Genomic DNA, 23,090 nt, shown 5'->3' with positions numbered 1-23,090 from the left:
ACTTGGTGAAGGTTAGGTGCCAAGTTACTTAGTGTGTGGGCACCCTGGCACTAGCCAAGGTGCCCCCACATTGTTCAGGGCAAATTCCCCGGACTTTGTGAGTGCGGGGACACCATCACACGCGTGCACTACATATAGGCCAATACCTATATGTAGCGTCGCCATGGTAACTCCGAACATGGCCATGTAACATGTCTAGGATCATGGAATTGTCAACCCAATACCATTCTGGTATTGGGAGGACAATTCCATGCATCCCCGGGTCTCTAGCACAGAACCCGGGTACTGCCAAACTGCCTTTCCGGGGTCTCCACTGCAGCTGCTGCTGCTGCCAACCCCTCAGACAGGTTTCTGCCCCCCTCGGGCCTGGGCAGCCTGGTCCCAGGAAGGCAGAACAAAGAATTTCCTCTGAGAGAGGGTGTTACACCCTCTCCCTTTGGAAATAGGTGTGAAGAGCTGGGGAGGTGTAGCCTCCCCCATCCTCTGGAAATGGTTTGATGGGCACAGATGGTGCCCATCTCTGCATAAGCCAGTCTACACCAGTTCAGGGATCCCCCAGCCCTGCTCCGGCGCAAAACTGGACAAATGAAAGGGGAGTGGCCACTCCCCTGACCAGCACCTCCCAGGGGAGGTGCCCAGAGCTCCTGCAGTGTGTCCCAGACCTCTGCCATCTTGGATTCAGAGGTGTTGGGGCACAATGGACAGCTCTGAGTGGCCAGTGCCAGCAGGTGACATCAGAGACCCCTCCTGATAGGTGCTTAACTTTCTCAGTAGCCAGTCCTCCTTTCTGGGCTATTTAGGGTCTCTCCTCTGGGCTATTCCTCAGATAACGAATGCAAGAGCTCACCAGAGTTCCTCTGCACTTCCCTCTTTGACTTCTGCCAAGGATCGACTGCTGACTGCTCTAGGACGCCTGCAAAACCGCAGCAAAGTAGCAAGACGACTACCAGCAACATTGTAGTGCCTCATCCTGCTGGCTTTCTCGACTGTTTCCTGGTGGTGAATGCTCTGAGGGCTGTCTGCCTTCACCCTCCACTGGAAGCCAAGAAGAAATCTCCTGTGGGTCGACGGAATCTCCCCCCTGCTAACGCAGGCACCTAACTTCTGCATCACCGCTCCTCTGGGTCTCCTCTCATCCTGACGAGCGTGGTCCCTGGAACACAGGAGCTGGGTCCAAGTGTCTCCCACAGTCCAGTGGCCCTTCTGTCCAAATTTGGTGGAGGTAAGTTCCTGCCTCCCAACGCCAGACAGTAATCCTGTGTACTGAGTGAACTGCAGCTGCTCCAGCTTCTGTGCACTTTTCAAAGGATTCCTTTGTGCACAGCCTAGCCTGGGTCCCCAGCACTCCGTCCGCATTGCCCAACTCGCTGAATTGGACTCCGACGTCGTGGGACCCTCCTTTGTGACTCTGAGTTGATCGCTGTCCTCAGATCTTCTAATTGCCTTTTCCGGTACTTCTGCGGGTGCTGCCTGCTTCTGTGTGGGCTCTCTGGGTTGCTGACTTCTCCTCCCAGGGAAGACATCCTGGTCCTTCCTGGTCCCCAGCAGCACCCAAAATCCTCAACTGCAACTCTTGTAGCTAGCAAGTTTTGTTTGCAGTATTTCTGCGTGGAAACACTTCTGCGTCCTCCAGCACACCATGGGACATCTTCTGACCAAAGGAGAAGTTCCTGGCATCTTCCGTTGTTGCAGAATCTTTGGCTTCTTCCACCCAGAGGCAGCCCTTTCGCACCTTCATCCGGGGTTTAGTGGGCTCTTGCCCCCCCTGGACACCTGTGTGACTCTTGGACTTGGTCCCCTTCCTTTACAGGTCCTCAGGTCCAGGAATCCGTCTTCAGTGCTTTGGTAGCAGTTGTGGTTCTTGCAGAATTCCCTATCTTGACTATACTGTATTTCTGGGGTAGTAGGGTAACTTTACTCCTACTTTTCAGGGTCTTGGGGTGGGGTATTTTGGACACCCTTACTGTTTTCTCACAGTCCCAGCGACCCTCTACAGCCTACCATAGGCCTGGGGTCCATTTGTGATTTGCATTCCACTTTTGGAGTATATGGTTTGTGTTGCCCCAAGGCCTATTTCTACCTATTGCATCCTATTGTGATTCTACATTGTTTGCACTACTTTTCTTACTGTTACTTACCTGATTTTGGTTTGTGTACATATAATTTGCGTATATTACTTACCTCCTAAGTGAGGGTATCCTCTGAGATACTTTTGGCATATTGTCACTAAAATAAAGCACCTTTATTTTTAGTAACTCACACTATTGTGTTTTCTTGTGATATAGTGCTATATGATATAAGTGGTATAGTAGGAGCTTTGCATGTCTCCTAGTAAAGCCTAAGCTGCTTTGCCATAGCTACCTCTAACAGCCTAAGCTGCTAGAAACACCTCTATTCTACTAATAAGGGATAACTGGACCTGGCACATTGTGTAAGTACCACAAGGTACCCACTATAAGCCAGGCCAGCCTCCTACAGGAACTTCAAATTGATCACGAGGAACTCGGTCTGGTAACCCACATTCAGAATGTTCAGCACCCATTTGTCCGACATGGTGAGGCTCCAGATGTCCTGAAACCACTGGAGTCTCCCACCAACCATAGGTGAAACTCCAGGGGGGTGTGGACGGCATAGTCAGGACCGCTGAAAGTCAGAGCCTGGTTCTGTGCTGGATTTCTTCTGAAATTTACCATGCAACCCCTTAGACTGAAATTTCTGGCTCCCTGAATCTGCATGTTGTTGCGAGAAGGCTGATGAAAAGACCTGGAAGAGGGTCCCCCAAAGGAAGATCTTGTCTTCCAAAGCTTCCAAAAGGATAAAGAATGCTTCCGCTCTGTACAACACAATGTAACTTCTCCTCCAGCGCATGACCACATAGATGTGACCCCATAAAAGGCAAACGTAGCATCCGTATGCCAACCCTTCAAACACAGGTTACAATGGGCAGCAATGGAGGCACCACAGGAAAGAGCAGAAGCCCTCACAGAGACAAAGGTAATATCAGGTAAGAAATCAGCCTGCTGCTTCATAGCTTCCAGGAGTTCCGTGCTTTGGCCACCCTCCTGCATAGTGACAATAAAGGATTTTTAATTCAGACTACAGAGACTGTGGCTGATAAGCCTCATAAACACCAGCACTCAAAGCGAAACGCACACCTGCATAAGGCTTCTTCACAGAAGGGTCAACTTTCTTGTCAGCCACATCCTTCAAAATATTCTCTTCCACCATGGAAGACCTACCCACCAGGCTGGCTACCACAGAATCAATGTGCACAGTCAGGCAATTTATCCTCCATATCCTACAAAAGGATAAAGCTGGGCCATAAAATGTGGCACAGCAACACAGTCAGGATCCTTCCATTCCTGCAATAACACATCCATAACAGATGAATAGAACGGGCCACATTAGGCAGTTTCTTAAATTGAGGCAACACAGATTCCTTGGAGGTACTAAGTACAGTGTCTGCCAGAAAACCAATATTCACCCTTACAGGGCTCAGAAAATCAGGCAGTAAATCCTTAGCAATGTCCTTCCCCTTATGGTCAATGCTGTGGGATGACTCATCATAAGAAGAGGAGCTGAAAATATCAGAGTATAAATCCTGCACCTGGAAAGCACAGGAAACTGTCTTCTCTTTCAGGGAAGACAAGGTGTCCACAATTAATTTTCTCAACTTCTCATCCTTGCCCAACTGGGACTTCTGAAGGGGAGGGGAAGAAGGAGACAACCCCAAAGCAGAAGAAGAAAAAGAGTCTGAGGAGCTGGGTGAGCAATGACTCAGCTTAGTAGTATCCTTTCCCATCGGGAGCAGGCACCAGGAGAAAACACAAGCTGACCAACATGCAGTAGCATCAACAGCACACCAACAAAACTGCCAAAGGAGACTTGGCTTTTAAAAGTGCACATGTGCACCAAAAACAAACAGACCCAGCTGAGGACTTTCGGATGCAATTCCATCCCCTCTGCCCTCGTAATTCAGAAGAACTCAAATACTGAAGACCGGGCCAGCCACAGCGCCCACGTGGATTCCGAGAGTAAAAGCGCTGCCAATGAAGAACTAGAGACTGCGGGAGAGGCAGCCAAGGACAGCCGAAACCACCACGTTCACCGTCCCTTTTAAAGAAGGGAAATGACCACTGACACAACTGGAGTAGAACCATCAACTTTCATTGTGAGGGTCTGTGAATGAGACCTCTGGTGACTCTTCGACCAGCCCCCACCTTCACAGCCCGAGGCTAGCCATGCCCATAGAGGCTGCCTCCCACGGCCTCCAGAGCTTCCACCCTCACCTGGGGGAGCCACACCATGCAGGAACTCCATGCTAGTACTGAGCAATGAAACCAACGTGGCTGGAGCACGAACAACTGTTCCAGACAACAAAGGGAACTAACCAAGAAACAAGCAGCAGGAACTCTGTGACGTTGCCCGCCTACAGTGCCCAGACATACCTGCTTAACATTAAGGGATGCCCATCGCAATCCCGTCATCACGCTCTGCTCCCATGAAGGTCACAGGTTCCCCAGAGACCAGCTGTAGGAAGTTGGCTCAGTATATACTATCTCAAAGTGAGAGATAGTGTGCACAGAGTCCAAGGGTTGCCCTTATAGGTTGACATTGGCAAAATTAGATAATACTAATGCTCTATTTTGTGGTAGTGTGGTCGAGCAGTAGGATTATCAGAGGGTAGTGTTAAGCATTTGTTGTACACACAGACACGCAATAAATGAGGAACACACACTCAAAGACTTAACTCCAGGCCAATAGGTTTTATATAGAGAAATATATTTTCTTAATTTATTTTAGAAACACAAGATTCAAGATTTGAGGTAAGTACATAAAATGCAAGGTACATCACACAGGTAAGTATAGAACTTTGATTTAAAACAGTAGTCCCCACAGTTTTGGGTAAAATGGCAATAAGCTATTTTAAAAGTGGACACTTCAAAAATTAACAGTTCCTGGGGAGGTAAGTTTGGTTAGGTTTCTCAGGTAAGTAAAGCACTTACACAGTCAGTCTCAGGGGCATAGGCAGCCCACCGTTGGGGTCCAAGGAGGGCCCAAAACACATAGGCGCCTATGAAGAACAGAGGTGCTCCGGTCCTAGTCTGCTTACAGGTAAGTACCTGCGTCCTCGGGGAGCAGACCAGGGGGGGTTTGTAGAGCACTAGGGGACACACACACAAGCCCACAAAACACACCTTCAGCGGCACAGGGGTGGCTGGAAGCAGTAGGCAAAGTAGGCGTCAGGTTTGCTATAGAAAGCAATGGAGGGTCCCGGGGGTCATTTAGGCGATGCAGGCAGGGCACAGGGGGGCTTCTCGGCCAGCCACCGACTGGGCTAGGATGAGGGCCTCCTGCTGGTCACTCCTGCACTGGTAGGTGGTTCCTCTCAGTCCTGGAGGCTGCGGGTGCAGTGCTTGGTCCAGGCGTCAGGTTCCTTTGTTACCAGGCAGTCGTGGTCAGGGGGAGTCTGTGGATCCTCTCTGCAGGCGTCGCTGTGGGAGTGCAGGGGGGTCAACTCAGGGTGTCCACATTGTTGGAGTCGCCTGGGAGTCCTCTCTGCGGTGTTTGTTGTCCTGGACTCGACCTGGGGCGTCAGGTGCAGATTGTGAAGGCTCACACTTCTGGCAGGAAGTGAGAGTCACTTTAAAGTTGTTTCAAAGTTGCAAAGTTGTTGCAGTTTCTGAACAGTGCTGCTGTTCTCAAGAGTTTCTTGGTCCTTTTAGGTGCAGGGCAGTCCTCTGAGTCCTCAGAGGTCGCTGGTCTCGTTGGATGCGTCGCTGTGCAGGTTCTTTGAGTCTGGAGACAGTCCAGTAGGGCCGGGCCAAGTCAGTTGGTGTCTCCGTCGTCTCTGCTGGGCTTTCAAGTCAGCAGTCTTTCTTCAGGTTGCAGGAATCTGATTTCCTGGGTTCAGGGTCGCCCCTAAATACTAAATTTAGGGGTATGTTTAGGTCTGGGGGCAGTAGCCAATGGCTACTGTCCTTGAGGGTATCTTCACCCTTTTTGTGCCTCCTCCCTGAGGGGAGGGGGGCACATCCCTATTCCTTTTGGGGGAGTCCTCCAAACTCAAGATGGAGGATTTCTAAAGGCAGGGGTCACCTCAGCTCAGGGCACCTTAGGGGTTGTCCTGACTAGTAGGTGACTCCTCCTTGTTTTTCTAATTATCTTCTCCGGACTTGCCGCCAAAAGTGGGGGCTGTGTCCAGAAGGGCGGACATCTCCACAGGCGGGGATGTCCTGGGGTGCTGTAACAATAGGTATGAGCCTTTGTGGCTCACCGCCACCCAGTGCAGGCTTTCTTCCAGGCCACAGAGTGACAAAGGCACTCACCCCATGTGACCAGAAACTCATCTTGATGTGGCAGGCTGGCAGAAACTGGTCAGCCTAGCACTAGGAGTCGGACTGGTATTCAGGGGACATCTCTAAGATGCCCTCTGGGTGTATTTTACAATGAATTCCACACTGGAATCAGTGTGCATTTATTGTGCTGAGCAGTTTGATACCAAACTTTCCAGATTTCAGTGTAGCCATTATGGAACTGTGGAGTTTGTAATTGACAGACCCCCAGACCATATACTCTGTATGGCTACCCTGCACTTACAATGTCTAAGGTTTGGCTTAGACACTGTAGGGGCATAGTGCTCATGCAATTATGCCCTCACCTGTGGTATGGTGCACCCTGCCCTTTGGGCTGTAAGGCCTGCTAGAGGGGTGACTTACCTATGCCACAGGCAGTGGGTTGTGGACATGACACTCTGAGGGGAGTGCCATGTCGACTTAGTCTTTTTCTCCCCACCAGCAAACACAAGCTGTGAGGCAGTGTGCATGTGCTGACTGAGGGGTCCCCAGGGTGGCATAATACATGCTGCAGCCCTTAGAGACCTTCCCTGGCCAAAGGGCCCTTGGTACCAGGGGTACCAGTTACAAGGGACTTATCTGTGTGCCAGGGCTGTGCCAATTGTGGGAACAAAGGTACAGTTTAGGGAAAGAACATTGGTGCTGGGGCCTGGTTAGCAGGGTCCCAGCACACTTTCAATCATAATTGGCATCAACAAAAGGCAAAAAGATAGGGGGCAAACATGCCAAGAGAGGCATTTCCCTACACCAGGAAAAGGGGAAAACACTTGCAACAGGATGGAGGCGAAAGCCCATCAGCCACCTCAGTGTCACCTGCAAGACCCATCTTGGACAGGAAACAAAACAGGAAGTCCTCCACTTAGGTGTGTGGTTATATGCCTGACCTGAAGGGTGGGTGGGGCTGAATAGTTTTTCCTGTTTTGTTTTCTGTCAGGGAGAGGAGATAACCCCATGAGTCAGGACTGGGTCGAGGACGAGGGATGAAGAGGTAATTCAACTTTTCTAATAACAGCCTAGCACCTAGCAAGATCTGTCAGGTGCTGAATCTGCAGGTAAAAGCATGGTTACCAACAGTAAGTCATCTAGTAATATAAAGTTGGTAATTGTGAAAAGGAACCACTCGAGCAATGCGAGAGGTGATTTTCATTTTTTGGCCGCTTATATTGACTTGGACACCAGTATTTTTAGTACATCATATATTAAGAATTAAAGCTATGGGTTACAAGCTCCACATATCACCAAGGTGGAGGTGGTAATTTTGTGTTTTTTTAAATATTATTATAATGCTTCATTGTGAAATGTTGCCTTCCCTAAGGGCTGTACATTTCAGCTGTTGCTATTACCCTAATTGTTCCCCAGTTCATCAACCTAAAAAAATAAAATGTTGCTTTTCCGCGCTCATGGGATTTATGACCTCTTCCCACGCCCCCAAACACACACCCACTCAAATCTGTCGTCCGGCTGCAAAAAAAGTCAACCTCAACCCTCCCGAAAAGGGGCTACAAATTGCACTCACTGCCAAGGTGATGGTGGGTCAGTGGGGTTTTTGACCTCTTAAATATCCCCCCATCATGATATCGTCTGGGGATTTAGTGTTTTCATGAACATATAATGTGAAAACAGATAAGTGACTGCGCCAAGCCTCCCCGAGGCTTTGTCAGGTCCATGGTGGGATAAATAAGTAACGAGGGAAAACAGAAATAGTCAAATTTGAGATTTCCTCTCAGTGATGTAGGAGAGAGAGCTTTTACGTCGGCCCCCGCTTTTTTCCCTCTGTCGCGGCGCTAAAAAAAGCCAGCGGCGTTGCTATAGAAACGAGAACCCTATGTTGCAGGCGCGGAAGGTTTGGGGGGCGGCGGAGGGAAGGTGTCAAATGCTGAGGTGTGTAATAAGAGACGGGCAGCGACAGAAAGAGGGGCGGTACCTCTCTGACAGTCTAGGGTCAGAGAACGTAGTGGGGGCCATTGTGTAAGTTGTCGAACCTAGAGTTGTGTAATGAGAGGGGTACTGAAAGTACCCAATGTACCACGCTATCCGCATACCGAAGATGGTAACTCCTTCCTTGCCCCTTGTCCTAGACCCAAGTGCCCCCAACCACAACGAATTAACCCGAGCTTCACAGACCCATTTGCGGGGTAGGTGTGAGGAAGGGTGGTGGGCGAGGAGGGAAGGACAAGAGGTGAGAGGAAGTACCTGCTGCCGCCCGTCTGTGCACCCGCTCTCCCTGTCGGCCTCTCTTCAGTTGCTTTGCTGGGAGCAGGCGGTGTAACATAATGAAACTTTAATTTCTCTCCCTCTTCCCTCCCAGGATTCCAGCCTAGATGCCTTCTGATGATTCTGAACTCATGGTTAAATTGAACTTTACACTGAAATATCACTTTTTAAATCACTAATGACTGTGGCCAGGGCTTTAAATAGAAATATAGAAGTGCAGGTACTCTCTGTTTGGAGAACCTGCTCGCTCCTGAGAAGTGCCGGTACTCATCCTTTGAGATTTATTGCAATAGTGCTGAGAAGTGCAGGTACTTTCCCTTTCAAATTAAAAAAAGTGCAGGTACTCAGTACCGGACAGTGCCTGCCCATTAAGCACTGACTTTGGCCTTTATTGACAATTGACAAGTGCTCGCACTAGGTTGTTCTGGTGCTGGAGGAAAAGGTATAGCTGAGAGAATAAGGTGAATAACCACGTTTTGATTTTTTTCCCTGAAGAGGAAGGAATTATGGGCCAGATGTATCAAACGAATTTGCATTCGCAAACGGTGCGATTCGCAGAAATCGGACGTTTGCGAATGCAAAAACGTGATTTGCGATGTATGAAAAGCATTCGCAGGCCAAAAACAAGGAATCGCAAAAATTTTGAATTTTTGTGAAGCAACATGGTTTTGCGTGTCGCAATGTGCGTATCGCATTTTACGACATGAAATACCGATTCGCTATTTGCATATCGCAAATTGCGAGTCCGAATAGCGACTCGCAAATACAGATTCGGTATTTCTCATCGCAAATTGCGATACGCACATTGCGACACGCAAAACCATGTCACAATTCGATGCATCAAAAATTCGCAAATTGCGAATAGTCACAGAATGGCCTTTTGCACATGCAAATTACCACGGATTGAAACCAGGTGGTAACCAGGTGCAACCTATATAAAGAGGCCCAGAATGCCTCAGCCTCTTTTCCACAATGGCTGCACAGGTTGAGCTCAGCCATGATACTTGACCTGATAGCTGAGCTACAACCCATACTGCAGCGCACAACACACAGGACCAATAGCATACCCACCCATGTGCAGGTATTATGCTCCCTGCACCTACTTGCCTCAGGGAGCTATCAAGGGGTCATAGCAGCTGCTGGAGGGGTATCACAGAGTGCCCTCTCTAGAGTTTTCAATGCATTTCTAAATGCCATGCTGAGCAGGATACACCAGTACATCAGATTCCCCCACACCCCACAGGAAATACAGCAGACAAAAATAGATTTCTACCAGATAGCACAGTTCCCCCACGTCCTAGGTGCCATAGATGGGACACATGTTGCAATCTGTCCACCATCGGCCACAGAGTATGTGTACCACAACCGGAAATACCAACATTCAGTGAACATACAGGTGATATGCAATGCCTCATACATCATAACTTATCTCGTGGCCAGGTACCCAGGGAGCACACATGATTCATACATCTTTCGCCACAGCGGGATTCACACATGACTGCTAGCTGGGGAGTTTGGTGAAGGATATCTACTAGGTAATTTCCCTCTTTACAATGGTGCATTGATGGCAGTGTGACGTCAGATGGCACAGCTACTCATTATACCCTCTGTTCCTTCCAGGAGACAGTGCCTACGCAGTGCGCATCTACATGATGATGCCCTACCTAAATCCTGCAACACCAGCAGAGCGGAGATACAATTCAGCACACAAGGCAACCCACAATGTTGTGGAGCGCACCTTTGGCCTGCTGAAGAGTCGCTTCTGATGCATCCACAAAAGTGGAGGGGCACTACAGTACAGCCCGGACACGACCTGTAGAATAGTGGCCACATGTGCGATCTTGCACAATATAGCTACCACCAGGGGCATACCTGTGGAAATATCGGAGCCAGACTCAGATGAGGATGATGATCCCATACCACTCATACAGCCAGCAGACAGGACCAGTGCACTAGAGGGCAGGCAAAGGCGTGCTGACATCACGCACAACCATTTTAGATGTAAGTTATAACAACACAACCTCACTGACATGTATTCCGGTAGTTAGCACCTTTATTACCTTGACTTCAGGTAACATACGTGTCACTAGGACAAAGCAATACACATGAGTCAGGCATGAGCCATTAACAGTGTCGCACTATTGTCATCATAGTTTACTGTATTGCTACATGTGAAGGTAGTCCCCTGTGGCCCTCAATGTTACTTCTTACGACCACGCATTCCACTTGAGTGCGCAGTGGCCTCGCCGGCACCTCTTGTATCAGGCTCACAGGCAGTACTGTGCCTGGCACTGCGACGCCTAGGATCCATCACGGGCACTGCAAGACTGCTGAGGCTAGATGACTCCTCAGTATCCCCAACTCCCAGTTCGCTGGGTGTAGCACTGCGTGCTGTCAGCATAGCATCCAGAACGTTGGTAATTTGCACCAATCCCTGGGCAACATCCCGACTGCTATGTGCTGCCTCTACCTGTGCGGCCACAGCATGCCGTGATATCAGGGTAGTAGATGTAGCAAGAAGATTTACAGATCTGCAAAAGCCATTGAACATTCCCATGAATTGCCTTTCGCGCCTGCAGTGGCTGACTCGCTCATGCCTGATCTCGCTCATGCCTGATCTCAGTACAGAGTTCCTTTATGGCATTTGTCAGTTCCTCGGTGTTCTCTGCAGCTGTTTGATGTCCCTCATGTAGCTTGCAGATGTTTGCATTCAGACACTCCAACTGCTTGTGCAGCCCCCCCATATTGGCATTGTGTGACTGCAACTGCCTGTGCATTGCCCTCATGTTTTTGTATTTCAGGTGCTGCACTTTGAGCATGGACGCTTCAAGGCCACCAAAGAATGATGGGCCCTCACCTACATCTGTGTGCTGTGTGCCTGCATCGTGAGGCCTCATGCAGCGAGTTGAGTGACGCTGGGGCAGGGACTGCTGCTTTCCTGTGGATCTAGCTTCTGGGGGTGATGTGTGGCCTTCATCCGGCATGTCATTGGAGTCCAGGTTCAAATCGTGGAGTGGTAACACCCTTGTCCTGCTTCTGATTGGTGCTATACACAACGACTCGCTGGTGTTGGAGTCGGACAGAGGCTGTGTTTCTGCATACCCCACATTGGCACATTCTGCTGCTGCTGGACCTGAGCCATCTGCAACGACAATGTGCAGCATGTCATTTATGTATGTATCAGCAAATGTGGCACAATGGTAATAAATGTACACTTACATCGTATCACTATGAACTGGGTGTTTTGTTCTTCTGGGTGTCGCTCTACTTAATTGCATTGTATGTGCTATTTTCAGCTCTGGGTTGTGGACTACCACTCCCATAAGGCATTGTTGTGCCGCATGTAAGATGTGGAATGGACTACTTATCACAATGGTTTGAACTACTTGCTATTTCCTAAGGGGCATTTGTACATGCACATATGGGGTTACATATCATTATTGGACTTACCTTTACTGGTGCTGGGTGTGCCCGAAGTGTCGATGTCAGTGACCCCACTGACAGCTTCTGGAAGCAGTGTGGACTCCACCAGGTATTCCATGGGGGTGGAGGGTGTCTGGGTGGATGGTCCACCTCCTGTGCTCCTTGCCTCCTTTAGCCTGCTGGCCACCCTCTCCTTGGCACATGAACGCAGGTCGTACCACCTCTTGCGTATCTCTTCCACTGAGCACTGCGCAACCCCCACTGCGCAGGTTTTGGTCTGGATGTCAGCCCAAAATTGTTGCTTCTCACTCTCTGGTACTGGGGGGGGGGGGCTCTTCCCAAAGAGCCGGTCATGGCTCCTGACCACCTCCTCAGTGAGCACCTCCAATTCTTGCTCACTGAATTTCAGCTTCCTCTTCCTCTCTCTCTTCTCCTTCCCATTACCAGCATTGGCCATGTTGGTGTCAGGTCCTGGCTTGCTCACAAACTTGCTCCCTGGGGCTGGTCTGTGACTCTCTGACTGCTCCTGTGGGTGTGGTACCTGGAAACAGCATGGGCTGACTCACTTCCTGCTTGTGATGTCATCAGGCTGTGCCAGGTGACCGTTTTCGCAATTTGCGATTTTCAAATACCAAATCGCAAATTTTTTTGCGATTCGGTATTTGGACCTCGCAAATTGAATTATCGATTTTTAAGAAATCGCTATTTCTGACTCGCAATTTTGTTACATCACATTTTGCGTGCCGGAAATAGCAATTTCTTAAAATTCGCTATTAGGGACTCGCAATTGACTTTCTTCATACATTTGGCCCTATATTCTTTCCAGTTTTCAGAGTTTGTTCCAAAGTTTGGCGGTATGATAGAAAAATGATCTTCTACCAATTTGGGCTTTTTCAATCTTCGGAATAGTGATTAGAGAGCCTCAGGGGGACAGTGAGGAGTGATATGAGCCATAATGTCTGCAAGACCTATACCAGCGAATGCCTTGTGCCAGATACACAGGCCCAGGATTTCTAATGTCACAAAAATTATGCCAACCCGACTCAAAGAAATAGGAGAAGGATTTACTATGCACCGTAAACCAGGATTTGCTTTAAAAAGTTGCTGAAAGTGGTGCAATGTCGCTCTGTGCTCTATCTTGTGCTACTTTGCATCAAGGGTGTGTTCATGGCTGGTACGTGAGAATTCCCATGCAAGCACCCATGAGTTTTGACAAAAATCTCTATCAACATACACAGACGGGGATTTGCACCAAGACCTTAAGCCTTCTTAAAGCAGGTGTAATGAGGACAGATGTTCTCATTTCTCCTTATTGTTCTTACTTTGCATGTGTGCTGCATTGTACAGCCTTGAGGAAAAGTCTTGAATGATCGTTTTTGTACTTGATAGGGCTCCCATCAAGTACAAATCCTATGCTTTAGAGAACACACACACCTTTGCACTGTGGTGCAAGGGTGTGAGCGTTGGCGCATGGCAGCCAAAAGTGCACCAGTGCGGGCAGACAGAAAAAATGCACCATATCTTAGTAGATATGACACGTTTGTTCTCTCAACTTGAAACAAGGCAGCGCAGCAACTTTGGTTGTTGCACAGCATTGCTTGTCAAATATTAGTAAATCTGGGACACAGTGCTTTAAACGTAACTCTCTTTTGACCCAGAAGCCAATGTAGATCGCTCGGATGTGTAGAAATAGATTTGCACTGAGAAATCGCCTCATAACAGTCTTACAGCACTGTCCTGAATGAGTAAAAGTCTAAGCAGGAATTTGGTAGTATTCTGCCACCCAGGATGGCCCTTTAAAATGTCATTGAAATTGTCTTAAGGAGAGTGGAAATTAATTATTGAGAGGTGCAGGTGGTCTCAAAAGGTGCCACTCCCATTGTAAGCATGTAGAAAATATTTGCCCAAGGTCACAGAACAAACAGCAGGACAGACGTAAAGACAGACCCAGGTCCAATATTGATACCTTAAATGGTTTGAATTGAAAACAAAAAAAAGTACATATGTTTCTACGATTACGGTTGTGAATCTGTTTTTGATCAAAACCATTGAATCTGTTTGGCTGAGTTTCTTTTAAGTTCTTGAACTGGCTCTGTCGGTTCACAAACCTCTTGAAGCTAACTGGATGGGAAGGCATGATTGGACTCTTGAAGCTGATTCGACTTAGGCGGCAACCGCAAGGCCTATGAACCACCGTTTTTTGTCCATGAACCTCGTTTTACAAAACAAAAACTTCTGGCCACGTGGGACACTTAATAATAGTGCAGCAGGCGCATTGACACCTGGGCCTGTGGGTCCACTGGATCACATCCATACTATTTTTACTAGCAGATCAAAAGATGGGAGGCTCTTGTTTTGATCTTGCTTGCAGTGTGGTCCATAGCAACCTTGTTACACTGCTGAGGGGGGCAAGTTAAACCTACACTGGCCCCAGGGAGTATTGTAGCACACCGCCAAGGTGGAGAAATGCCCATTTTCACAGGGAAAATGTGTATGACATTGTACAAATTTCACAAATCACCTAGACTGTTTCCAAGACTACCTAGACAAGCTAAAGTGCCAGTTTTGCCTCTTCTGTTGGGACATGTGGGCTCCACTCTACAAAGAGCCACCTCCAGTTCTTTGACTATGTTTCGCAATCCCACCACATAATTGCAGGTTGAGGCTCGTCTAGTGGTTTTCTTCAGCAGCAAGCGGACAGGCCTGGTGATCAGCCGCATGGACAAAAGCGAGAGACACAGCAGACGCCAAATGGTGCGCTCTGCTGCAGTTTTATGCAACTGCACATGTGCATGGCTCTGGCAGGGGTGTAGAACGATGTTGACCTGCTGCTGCAGTGTAGGCCTACAGCCAGATTCTTTATTGGTTGGGACACTGACAATTGGGGACATGTTTACTAAAATTTCAAACAACGCAAAGCAGCAAGGGAGTTGCTGTGCTGTGTTCCATGAAAGGGAGAGAGTTGAACTGCACCATATTTACAAAGATATTGTGCAATTCAGCTCTCTCGGAGTGGTGGTGCACTTGTGTCTGCCTAGTGCCTACACAGGCATGCTTGTGCTATGGCACAAGGGTGACTGCAGTTTGGGCAGTATTCGTTTGTGTAATAAGAGACACCTTCCTGCATAAAAACAATCCTAAGAGGCATATTCTTCCTACTGTGCTTGCTGAAGTATGTATCACACATGGAAAGAGGAACCAATAAGGAGAAATGAAAATATGTCTCCTCCTTATACCTCTCTGGTACGTGCACCATTTTAGCACCAACCCACGTTTTCTGACTTTAGTAAATCTGGGTTTGCATCAAAATCCATGGGTGGGTGCGCTGAGACACCCATACTCCACTCATGGAACACTTCCCAGAAGCAAAGTAGTGCAAGGCAGCTCTACGCACTGTGTTGTGTTGTGCATTTAAAAAAATGATACATCCCAGACAGCAAAATGTTAGTAAATCTGGGCCTTGGTCTTGCCCTGTTGTCCTCCTGCGGTGTCCTCCTTCTCAATTTGTCTGACACCTCATATGTCATAGTTTATGGTAGGGTTAACCTAACCTGTGACAGATGGGAGAGAGTTGAGTCCCCCTTCTTCAACATTTCCTCTGGTTTGAGCTTCCCTGGATATAAATGTATCCGTTTATTTGTATGCCAGAAAGTGTTTCTTCCTGAAGAAAGTGAAAGCAGTGAAAATATTCCAAACAGGATTCTACTTATAGAAAATGACATATTGATCTTTGACATGACAAACAAGCATTAGGGGGTCTTAAAAGCACCTGACAGGAGGTCCTCCATTTCCTTTACATAATTGGTGTTTCCATGCAGCATGGTGAGGACCATCTATCTACTGCTGCACCTGCCTGTCTTTCCTTGCTTCCATCTATTCAAAACTGTCTGTTCTTTTGGCTATATACCGACCTCTGTGTCCTTTCTTCCCTAGGCCTCTTTGTATCCATATGTGTATTGATCTCTTGATTTGGCTATCTATCTATCTATCTATCTATCTATCTATCTATCTATCTATCTATCTATCTATCTATCTATCTATCTATCTATCTATCTATCTATCTATCTATCTAGACAGAAGTAGGGGCAGGAAATGGTATGTGTGTTTTCTTCTCCAATTACTACAGACCAATAACCACTGGATTATTGGTTACACTCATGGAAAAGGCAGCTTTTCCCTGATCTCAACCTACATCATACACAACAACTCAATGCCTGAACAACAGGATTCAAACCAGGAAAAGCATAAAATCAGCACTAATCACTTTATGACATGACGTCAAGAACTCTATCAATAGTAACAGAGCTGCTGTCAAACGCCGACTTAACTAGTCATCAGAGTTTAACACAACAGACCATCAGCTACTAACACAAAGACTATGTCACACAGGCATCCAGGTACAGTCCCCAGCTACCTTTACCATAGGTGGCAATTTGTAACTATACCACCATTCAACTTTTCACATCTCACCAAGGGCCATATTTATGGCCTGATTTGCATTGCTCTTGCACCGCGAACGTGGTGCAAGAGAGACAAAAACCTTAAGTGAGATTCATGAAGCCACTCAAGGGCACCTTGCGTGGCCCTGTGTGTCTTCATAAATCTTGAGTAAATTGCTGTGTTACATTACTTTGCATCAGGGAGGAGTTTCCATGGGTGTTGCTTGTTCCTACACAACATCCATGGATTCTGACGCATTCCCATATTTACAAGAACTTGTAAACCGGAAAATGAACCAAAAGATATGCCTTCCCAGGAGAAGAGTAAGGAGGAGAAATATGTTTATTTCTCCTCGCTTTTTCCTCTTTCTGTGTGTGCTGCATTCCGTAGCACACATAGAGGAAAACGCCTCTCAGGATTGTTTTTGTGCCGGATGGTGTTCCTCACAACACAAAAATAATCCTGGTGCAATGGTGTCTGCGTTGCGCCAGGCTGCCAAAAAGGCTCCAGAGCGGGGGGAAGAGAACAGGAATGCTCTGTATTTGGATAAATGCGGCACATTCATGCCCTTTCCCTTTGACACAGTGCAGCGCAGCAAGGTGACTTGCCGAACTGCCTTGCACCACAAAGCCCACAAATATGGGCCCAGGCGTATAGATGCTCTGCACGATATAGCAACAGCCGAGCGCCTGTTCAGTGTGCACCTATGCACTCTCCCTGATCCAGTGAGCTTGAAAGACCTTAACTGCTACAGCTATGCTGATGACACACAGATCATGGTAAAACTGGAAATACCATTGGAGGTTTAAGACATCAAGGGGGTCATTCTGACCCTGGCGGTAAAATCCACCAGGGCCAACGACCGCGGGAGCACCGCCAACAGGCTGGCGGTGCTCCCATGGGCATTCTGACCGCGGCGGTACAGCCGCGATCAGAAACGGAAAACCGGCGGTGTACCGCCGGTTTCCCGCTGCCCTGGGGAATCCTGCGCCGCCATGGGGATTCCGACCCCCATACCGCCATCCTGTTCCTGGCGGTTTTGGCCGCCAGGAACAGGATGGCGGTAAGGGGTGTTGTGGGGCCCCTGGGGGCCCCTGCAGTGCCCATGCCAATGAGCAATGGCATGGGCACTGCAGGGGCCCCCGTAACAGGGCCCCACAAAGATTTTCAGTGTCTGCCATGCAGACACTGAAAATCGCGACGGGTGCAACTGCACCCGTCGCACCCCTTCCACTCCGCTGGCTCCATTCGGAGCCGGCATCCTCATGGAAGGGTGTTTCCCGCTGGGCTGGCGGGCGGTCTTCTGGCGGTCGCCCGCCAGCCCAGCGGGAAACCCAGAATACCCGCGGAGGTCTTTTGACCGTGCAGCGGTATTCTGGCGGTTCCAGCCAGGCCGGCGGCTTCCGCCGCCGGCCGGGGTCAGAATGACCCCCCAAATGTTGTTGAACACCTAGTGGCAGACAAACAGTAATTTTGAGCTTAAAGATGAAATAAAGAGTAGAGCCTTTCAAAATCATGACCCTATAATATCCTGGTATTTGCAGATGGGACCGTCACCAGCCACATCAGCTGAGGTGAAAAACTTCTGCATTATTATGGATTGAAACCTCCTGCTCCATACCCAAATCAACAAAGTGATGAGGGACGCCTTTTACACACAGACTACTTCAACGTATATTTACCCCTGTGTTAAGACATTCAGCAAGAGATGCATAAAAGACATCCTTCACTTCAAGGTCCTATACATTGCTCACTCAATTGTCCGTGGGACAGGGCCAACTTTCCTCCAATCAGAACTCTGAATGGATGGGAGTATTGAAGAATGCACAAATGAAAAAGGGTGAATAGACAGTTAAAAGAAAGGTGGATACATGGACATATTTAGGGGTGTATGGTGAAAAGATGGATGAATGGGGCAATGGGTGAGTATGTGCAAAAGTGAAAATATGGACAGATAAATAGATGAAGGATAAATGGGTGGATACATAAAGGAGGGTAGAAGGAACACTTCTTAGGAAGGTCGCTTTTGTTCACTTCAAATGTTCAGTCTGATTAGGAATATGTTTCAAGTGAGGGTATTTAAATTTTCTGGTTACTCCCTTGCTTTTAATAAATACCTATTTCTGCAGTGATATCATTTGACGTACTAAGGGAAAACACCTCCGCATGTTAAAGAAATACTTTTTTTTCCAAATTTGAAGAGATTGTATCATATTTTTGCATTTTGTAGCATGATATTTATGCCAAATGTTTTCATTTCATGGCTCGAGCGGAGACTCTTAGAGTTAAGCCAGACTCTTGGCTTGGCTCTGGTGTGGCTCACCCTATCAATTTGCCTGGACACCCTCCTCTACATACACCTTTCAGTTAGTATATGGGGTTCCCAGTCACTTGATAAAATGATTTGTAAAAGTTGAGGACTGGAAACATGTAGCCCTTTCTACATGCACCAATTTGACAATCCTACCATTAAGGCTTTTTGTAGCAGAGATGAAGAAGATTGTGGTTGCAGTAGAAATACATTTAAACTAGGTGCTCAAACGTCGGGGACTGCAAGCCATTGTGTTGTACGTGACTGTAGTCATGAGTTCCCAGAGAGAAGTACTCGGCCCAGGTGGGACAAACAGAGGCCTAGATTCAGTGGGGATCTTTGGGGTGTGACATCCTTCAAATGCATTATTGGTTTGGTAGCTGTGTCTGAGTGCCCTGAGTTGGGTCTGCTATGTTTTTATCAGAATTTCCGTCTGTTTTCATTGCATAAAGAGTTTTTAACTTGTTCATTTTTTAAGTTGGATGTTTTTTTTATATATATATATATATATGTATATATATATATATATATATAAATAGACCAGTTTACAAAAAAAGTAGAATCTGCACCCAAAGAATTCACAAACATTGGCAGTGGTAGTCTTGGCAAGCTGCACCAGTCCCAAGATTTCAGACAGACTGCTGGGAATCAAACACCCAAAAGGTGATGGGATGGATGCTTGCAAATAGCCTAACAAGTGGCTATTGTTTGGGGTAACATTCCAACCCACCATTTTTCACCACTCTAGACAGAGGCTCAGTTAATGCAAATCAATGCTGTCTTTGATCTCCAAGGAAACAGTCAGTCCCAAACCTTCGGCACCTCACCCATTCACCATGCAGCCCACTGATTTTTTAGTTGGGAAATTTGAGATTCATTCCTTGCAATCAACATCCCCTGCCCGCCCCCACCCCCGATTCACACTGATTAAGCTATGCCTCTTAGGGCCATATTTATACTTTTTGACGCACAACTGGGCCAACGCAGTTGTGCGTCAAAAAAGTTAACGCCGGCTAACGCCTTTCCAAAGCGCCATGCGGGCGTCTTATTTATGGAATGACGTTAGCCGGCGCAGCTGACTGGTGTGCGTCAAAGAAAATGACCCACACCAGGCAGCGCCGGCGTACGGGAAAATGGAGCTTGGGTGTCAAAAAATGGGGCAAGTCAGGGCTGAGGCAAAATATTGGCCTCAAGCCGATTTGCGCCATTTTTTTTAATTCCCAACCTCTATTGAAATGACTCCTGTCTTAGCACAGACAGGAGTCATGCCCCCTTGCTGTGAGAAGGTAGCCTCTTTCTAGCCTTGTTACCCCCACTTTTGGCCTGTTTGTGAGTGTATGTCAGGGTGTTTGTCACTGTTTTCACTGTCTCACTGGGATCCTGATAGCCAGGCCTCAGTGCTCATAGTGAAAACACCATGTTTTCAGTATGGTTGTTATGTGTCACTGGGATCCTGCTAGTCAGGACCCCAGTGCTCATAGGTTTGTGGCCTATATGTATGTGTCACTGGGACCCTGTCACACAGGGCCCCAGTGCTCATAGGTGTGCATGTATATGTTCCCTGTGTGGTGCCTAACTGTCTCACTGAGGCTCTGCTAACCAGAACCTCAGTGGTTATGCTCTCTCATTACTTTCAAATTGTCACTAACAGGCTAGTGACCAATTTTACCAATTTACATTGGCTTACTGGAACACCCTTATAATTCCCTAGTATATGGTACTGAGGTACCCAGGGTATGGGGGTTCCAGGAGATCCCTATGGGCTGCAGCATTTCTTTTGCCACCCATAGGGAGCTCTGACAATTCTTACACAGGCCTGCCACTGCAGCCTGAGTGAAATAACGTCCACGTTATTTCACAGCCATTTTACACTGCACTTAAGTAACTTATAAGTCACCTATATGTCTAACCTTTACCTGGTAAAGGTTAGGTGCAAAGTTACTTAGTGTGAGGGCACCCTGGCACTAGCCAAGGTGCCCCCACATTGTTCAGAGCCAATTCACTGAACTTTGTGAGTGCGGGGACACCATTACACGCGTGCACTACATATAGGTCACTACCTATATGTAGCTTCACCATGGTAACTCCGAATATGGCCATGTAACATGTCTATGATCATGGAATTGCCCCCTCTATGCCATCCTGGCATTGTTGGTACAATTCCATGATCCCAGTGGTCTGTAGCACAGACCCTGGTACTGCCAGACTGCCCTTCCTGGGGTTTCACTGCAGCTGCTGCTGCTGCCAACCCCTCAGACAGGCAGCTGCCCTCCTGGGGTCCAGCCAGGCCTGGCCCAGGATGGCAGAACAAAGAACTTCCTCTGAGAGAGGGTGTGACACCCTCTCCCTTTGGAAAATGGTGTGAAGGCAGGGGAGGAGTAGCCTCCCCCAGCCTCTGGAAATGCTTTGTTGGGCACAGATGTGCCCAATTCTGCATAAGCCAGTCTACACCGGTTCAGGGACCCCTTAGCCCCTGCTCTGGCGCAAAACTGGACAAAGGAAAGGGGAGTGACCACTCCCCTGACCTGCACCTCCCCTGGGAGGTGTCCAGAGCTCCTCCAGTGTGCTCCAGACCTCTGCCATCTTGGAAACAGAGGTGCTGCTGGCACACTGGACTGCTCTGAGTGGCCAGTGCCACCAGGTGACGTCAGAGACTCCTGCTGATAGGCTCCTTCAGGTGTTAGTAGCCTTTCCTCTCTCCTAGGTAGCCAAACCCTCTTTTCTGGCTATTTAGGGTCTCTGTCTCTGGGGAAACTTCAGATAACGAATGCATGAGCTCAGCCGAGTTCCTCTGCATCTCTCTCTTCACCTTCTGATAAGGAATCGACCGCTGACCGCGCTGGAAGCCTGCAAACCTGCAACATAGTAGCAAAGACGACTACTGCAACTCTGTAACGCTGATCCTGCCGCCTTCTCGACTGTTTTCCTGCTTGTGCATGCTGTGGGGGTAGCCTGCCTCCTCTCTGCACCAGAAGCTCCGAAGAAATCTCCCGTGGGTCGACGGAATCTTCCCCCTGCAACCGCAGGCACCAAAAAGCTGCATCACCGGTCCCTTGGGTCTCCTCTCAGCACGACGAGCGAGGTCCCTTGAATCCAGCGACTCTGTCCAAGTGACCCCCACAGTCCAGTGACTCTTCAGCCCAAGTTTGGTGGAGGTAAGTCCTTGCCTCACCTCGCTGGGCTGCATTGCTTGGAACCGTGACTTTGCAGCTACTCCGGCCCCTGTGCACTTCCGGCGGAAATCCTTCGTGCACAGCCAAGCCTGGGTCCACGGCACTCTAACCTGCATTGCACGACTTTCTAAGTTGGTCTCCGGCGACGTGGGACTCCTTTGTGCAACTTCGACGAGCACCGTTTCACGCATCCTCGTAGTGCCTGTTTCTGGCACTTCTCCGGGTGCTACCTGCTTCAGTGAGGGGTCTTTGTCTTGCTCGACGTCCCTTCTCTCTGCAGGCCCAATTTGCGACCTCCTGGTCCCTCCTGGGCCCCAGCAGCGTCCAAAAACGCCAAACGCACGATTTGCGTGTAGCAAGGCTTGTTGCCGTCCTTCCGGCAGGAAAACACTTCTGCACAACTTTCCAAGGCGAGAGGGATCCGTCCACCAAAGGGGAAGTCTCTAGCCCTTTTCGTTCCTGCAGAAACCTCAGCTTCTTCTGTCCAGTCGAAGCTTCTTTGCACCCGCAGCTGGCATTTCCTGGGCATCTGCCCATCTCCGACTTGCTTGTGACTTTTGGACTTGGTCCCCTTGTTCCACAGGTACCCTAGATTGGAAATCCACAGTTGTTGCATTGCTGGTTTGTGTCTTTCCTGCATTATTCCTCTAACACGACTATTTTGTCCTTAGGGGAACTTTAGTGCACTTTGCACTCACTTTTCAGGGTCTTGGGGAGGGTTATTTTTCTAACTCTCACTATTTTCTAATAGTCCCAGCGACCCTCTACAAGGTCACATAGGTTTGGGGTCCATTCATGGTTCGCATTCCACTTTTGGAGTATATGGTTTGTGTTGCCCCTATCCCTATGTTTCCCCATTGCATCCTATTGTAACTATACATTGTTTGCACTGTTTTCTAAGACTATACTGCATATTTTTGCTATTGTGTATATATATCTTGTGTATATTTCCTATCCTCTCACTGAGGGTACACTCTAAGATACTTTGGCATATTGTCATAAAAATAAAGTACCTTTATTTTTAGTATAACTGTGTATTGTGTTTTCTTATGATATTGTGCATATGACACTAAGTGGTACTGTAGTAGCTTCACACGTCTCCTAGTTCAGCCTAAGCTGCTCTGCTAAGCTACCATTATCTATCAGCCTAAGCTGCTAGACACCCTATACACT

The sequence above is a fragment of the Pleurodeles waltl genome, chromosome 4_2, assembly GCF_031143425.1.
Source record: "Pleurodeles waltl isolate 20211129_DDA chromosome 4_2, aPleWal1.hap1.20221129, whole genome shotgun sequence".
Taxonomy (NCBI): Eukaryota; Metazoa; Chordata; class Amphibia; order Caudata; family Salamandridae; genus Pleurodeles; species Pleurodeles waltl.
Note: the sequence above shows the minus strand (reverse complement) of the source record.